Source organism: Echinops telfairi, unplaced genomic scaffold (genome assembly GCF_000313985.2).
Source record: "Echinops telfairi isolate 266 unplaced genomic scaffold, ASM31398v2 ScPeMD7_6;HRSCAF=24_0, whole genome shotgun sequence".
In the NCBI taxonomy this organism is placed as follows: Eukaryota; Metazoa; Chordata; class Mammalia; order Afrosoricida; family Tenrecidae; genus Echinops; species Echinops telfairi.
In genome coordinates, this window is record NW_022103902.1 from 22152386 (window position 1) to 22157727 (window position 5342).

Here is a 5342-nt window from a genome sequence, read left to right on the forward strand (position 1 = left end):
AAATAGGGAAAAAATATCCTCTGTCTTCGTGGAATAAATACTCTTGCATGTTAGAAGGTTTGGGAAATCAGACTCATTAGCTCAAACTTCAGATATAGCAAATAGCTTTGCTTCAGGCTCATGCTATGACATTACTAGATGAGTAGAGAGGCCTATTTCACATCCTAGCCTTCATGTCCTAGAACACATGTGAGAGATATGTGTTTCCGCACACAATGTTCAAATGTATTCCTGAAACAAATGGTGTGTGATAAAAAAGCTCAATTACAGATTGTTGCTAATTGTGTCCCTTACATATACTTTTGCTTCCTTCAGTGTGAATTACAGTGGTAAAACGAATCATACAATTCAGAGAAAAAAAGAAAAATCATTGCCTGGGTGCTATAAAATTTAACGACCTTTCATTTCTTTAATGTTTTATCATTGGCTCCAATGAATTCCGACAACGTTCAGAATAGATTGTGGATAATTAAATGTTCACCTGTGAAGAGCAGTTAGAGGAAATCCGGACCCCATTTACTTGAAAGGAGAGCTGCCAGCCTTATAAATAAAGGAGGTTACACGGAGACAACTGAAGGAATGGTCACCACTCAGAAATAGGAGTGCCATCACTGCAATGCTATTTCTTTTTCATAAATGGCCCAGGTGGCGCCCTGGCAGCGTGGTGCCTTCCACGCTGGGCTGCTTACCACAGCTTGGGACATCTGAAAACACAGCCGCTCCCTGAGAGAAAGGTGACGGACACTGTACTCCGGGAAGAGGTGCAGTCTCCGAAAACACAGAGGCGGCCCGACTGTGACTGCGTTTGACAAGGTTTCTGTGAGTCAACCGGGGCCAAAAGGCAAGGAAGCCCAAGGGGGGTGGTGGTAATGGTTTTTTCTTGATAGCCCAGAGAAGTTTGAACCAGTTCTCCTTCCCAACACCTCACTTCACTGAAGCGGTTGGGAAAACATACCTTAGATAATCTATTTTCTTATTGTCAATTGTGAGAGTCATTTTCAAAAGAGACTTGTCTGTCTAGTTTTTCAGTGGCAATGTTTCAGTCAGACACGTTATTGGGAGGAAAGACATCGTGTTTACTGGCTGCGTTCAATGTTGGTTCCAGTGGTGGATGTTGCTGGTGCTGTAACCAGGTTCCTTTTATGTGTCCATTGATTCACACAGACCTCACTTAGATACTTGCCTTTCACCAAAAGAAAGTGGAGGAGTGAACATTACTGTACCAGGTGGTTGTATTTCTTTCCTGTCCCTGGAAGGGACAAGTGTCAGTCTGAAACTACTAGTGTTCATTACAAAAGACTGGCCTTGTCTCAAATCAGGATCACTTTTGTGATACAATGTATGACCATGAACTTCCCCATGAAATCAGGCAGGTGGGAGTTTCTGGCTAAAGACGAGCTTCTTACTTCCTTTGCCCTGTCACACCTGTATCTCTCCGGCTCTCTCTTCTGTAATACTAGAAGACATCACTAGAGCAAGAATTCTGATTCTAGACTCTGCTCCGTTGGAACCAATAAATACACCAAGTTATTGCAAGAGAAGGCTTCCCAGCTTATCTACTTCAGATTTGGGGTTTAATGGATTTTGACTTGGCTCCAAGCCATGGTTGCCCTGTGTACAACATATGGAAATGTTGCCCATGGTGGGCCATTTTTATGCTTATTGGCATGCTTTAGTCCCTTGTCACAATTATTATGTAATGCCCTCATCATCTAGCACTCTGTGGGACAATACTGTGCCATGATCCATATCTTCCTTCCTATTTTGTCTCATTCGACTGAAGCTGTACTGAAACCTCTCCGCCACAGGTGCTCACATGCGACATACAGGTGGCACGGGTTCCAATATCACAGCAACTTGCAAGCCACAACCATTCATCATAGTGACAGGCAGGTGAACTTCTTTTGCTCTACTGGCCCTTTACTCTGGCCTTAACCCTGTCACAGAGCTGACTCTGCCCCGCCCCCACCCCAGGCTCACAAACAAAAGGGGATTTGGGGTCTAATTGCTTCTGAGTCACATGTTTAACATCCTGTCCTTGGACCACTCTGGTGCAAGAAGGCAAACTTGACTTCGGTATCCTTTTCTGGTTCCTTCACCACACTACAATCCCCTCCTGCTAAGGTGGGCTTCTAAACCCACATATTCCACAGCCCTGACAGCCCTGGTATCTGTTCTGGTGAGCACGTCCTCTGCCCAAGGAGCCTTGCTCTGATTTTCGCAGGAAATGCCAAGTGGAAAGAGGAGCACGGTGGTAGTTAGATTTTGTGTGCACTTGCACTTGTGTAGGAGTGGAATCCAACCTGTCAAGCAGGTCACAGCCTGATGATGCTTCCTAGTAGGTGTGGTCTTTTTTAAAAGAGAGACCTTGGGGACCCCACACCTCTCTCTCTGCCCTTTTCCCTTCCTGCTTGCCAGGATGCTGCGCCTGCCTCCAAGGGTAGCCCCAAGTGGGCCACTCAGCCTGGAGGGCTGTGGGAAACCTGCCATGTTTCTTCAGACCTTGAACCCGTTCAGCTCTGCACCTGCCAGCCTGTGATTTTCCTGCCTCGCACGGCACCTTTCTGCATCACCCGCCTGCAGCCTCATGGGTCTGCAATGAGATCCAGCTAGCGTCCAACCCATCGACCTGAGTTGGACTGCTCGGGGTGGCCTTCTTGATGTTAACATTAATTCCTAATACTACACTTTCTATGACATATGTAAGTGTCACTGCTTCTGTTTCTCTAGACAACCTGCCTGACAAAATCATACAGGGTAAAGGAATGTCCTGTTTTGTTTTGGGAACATATAAGGGAACATGAAAGAAATAGTTCATGACTCCTTCAGAGGAAAAGTACAAACTCATAGACGTAAACTAAGTAAAACATACAGTAGTACCCAAATGATTGGAAGCAGCAGGGCCTGGGGAGTGTGTCATAGAGACCCCCACTCTTGGAGTAATGAGCCAAGGACTGAGGAAGATAAAAGCTGCAGGAGCTCAAGAAACCAAGAGTGAAAAACTAAGAGGAGTTAGCAGCAGCAGGAGAAAATCGTAGGCAGGGTGCTTTGTGGGTGAGAAAAGTGCTATTTACTATTGCTCCTGCTGTTTACTTCCCTTAAGCCTGTTATTGAGATTATAGCAATTCTGTTTTTTTTTTAAGTTGGGGTAATTTCTTTAGAGAACAAATATGAGAAGGTTATATTTTCCTCTTAAATTGCTGAAAAAAGGTTAATGAAAGTATCTGAATCAAGTGACCCGTAAAGTGTTGTTCTTTGTATTTTCCAACACATGATCTATGTACAAGATAAAAAGAGACTGACAGGACACTATTTCTTCTTTGATTTGTGGAGGAAGAAGCATAATGAGAGATTTGTGTGGGAGGGAGTCTATTTCTACTTAGACTCCGAGCACTGTGATTAAGCATTTGGTGACTAGTCCAGTGGTTTAAATACACCCAGAGTTCCTATGATAAGGTTTTCTGTACACTTTGTTGGGCCATGATTCTCAATAGTTGGGCAGGTAAGACCTAGAACTTCTCAGGGTGTATGTACCCTAAAGGAACTCTATGGAAAACGTGCTTGCTTTTTGTTCTGGAGCCTGCATCTGGGTCTCATTATCTAACCTATGGGTCTTTGGACTTGAGCTAGTGACCTGCTATATTATCTGATTATTTTGGGAGCCATAAGCCTGCTGTCTGACCTACTGATCTTGAATTCATCAACCCGTGCAACTAGATGAGTCATGGATAGCCTTCAGCTTGACATCAGACCCCAGGATTTTGAATTTGTCCATCTCTAAAACTTTTGAACTATTTATTTGATACAAACTCTCTCTCTCTCTCTCTCTCACACACACACACAACATGTGTTTTGTTTCTCTAGAGAGCCCAGCTTAACCTACACACATGAGAAGGCCTTGCCATGTAAATTTGAAAGGTCAAAGCCTTTGAAAAAGCAATGGAAGACAGATCTATTCTGAAACAAATGAGGTTTCATTCAGTCTATATAGACTTTTCAGCAATTGGTTACTATTTCTACCATATATTATGAGATTATAATATAAATAATTAGGTTATGATTATTATACATTTTCTGCACCATCCACTCTTTTAAGCATCTTATATATAACTTGTCATTAAAGTCACATAACCAACCTAGGAGTTTTAAATCTAATTTTTTCCACATTATAAGAAATCAACTGGAGCACAATCTGGTAGGTTCAGGGATAGTAGCCCCTGGGTTGTGGAAATCAACAGTATGCTTGTCTAATAATTTAAAAAGAAAGAAAATCCTAGTTCAAGTTTATCTTGAGGAACCAAAAATTAGTAAAACCAGTAATTGATAATAAAGTGGGAGTCAGGAATAGAACCTGATAGACTTCTCAAAAAGTGGTCCCCCAAAGTGCCAAGGATTGTGACATCTCTCCTTCCTTTCTCACATATTACAAGTTGTGATCTTGTGACTGTGACCTGGTAATTGCCATGTGTAGCTTCGGCTTTGTGTGATTAAAGGAGAACACACACTCTCCATGTTTTCAACCCTTTTCATATTTCTTGGCATGTGGACCTAGTGGTTCAAGATGGCAAACAAGTAAGGGGAAGCAAGCCCGTGTCTCAGATATCTAGTACCGCCACAACTGACACACCACGCGCTTGGTGTTAAGGAGCAGACATTTCTTTTCTCACAGTTCAGGAGACTAGAAGTTGGAGTTCAGGATTTTAATGCGGCTGGGGGAAGAGTAGCTCTTTTTCTGAGTTCAAGAAAAATTCTTGATTCTGTTATTTCTGTAAAATCTGTCCTCCCTTGGTATGAGCGGGTCTTTGTGGAGTGTGCTCATTTTGTATCTCTGAAGTGAGTCCATTTGAGATTTGCCATACTCTGGTATGACTTCAGGACATAACAGAAAATACCAACAAAAAAAGCCTTCTTCCCATCCTGGGTTATCTTTGCAGTTACAGGTATGATGGCTTTAACATGTACCTGAGGGAGTACAATTCAACCATGACAGCCCAAGGCCCTTTTCTTGAGGAGTTACAAATAGTTCTTGGATCATCCTTGACTGCCCAGACTTTTCGATGAGAGAAAAATAAACTTCTGTTTAGCTTGACCAATCTTGTTTCCAGATTTTGGTTAAAGCAGCTAAAATTATGTGCTAATTAATTCAGAGCAGCAGCATAATGCATACAAAGCAGCTTGGCCCCGGCATCAGGAGACTGGCAAGATAAAAGTTGTTCTGAGGCAAAAGAACGAACAAAGTATAATTTCAGGGAGATTACGAAATGATGGGCCATGTACATTTAAATAGATGAACCCTAAGGTTCCTTTTAATAGCAGAAGATTACAAAAGCCAGTCACAGGTA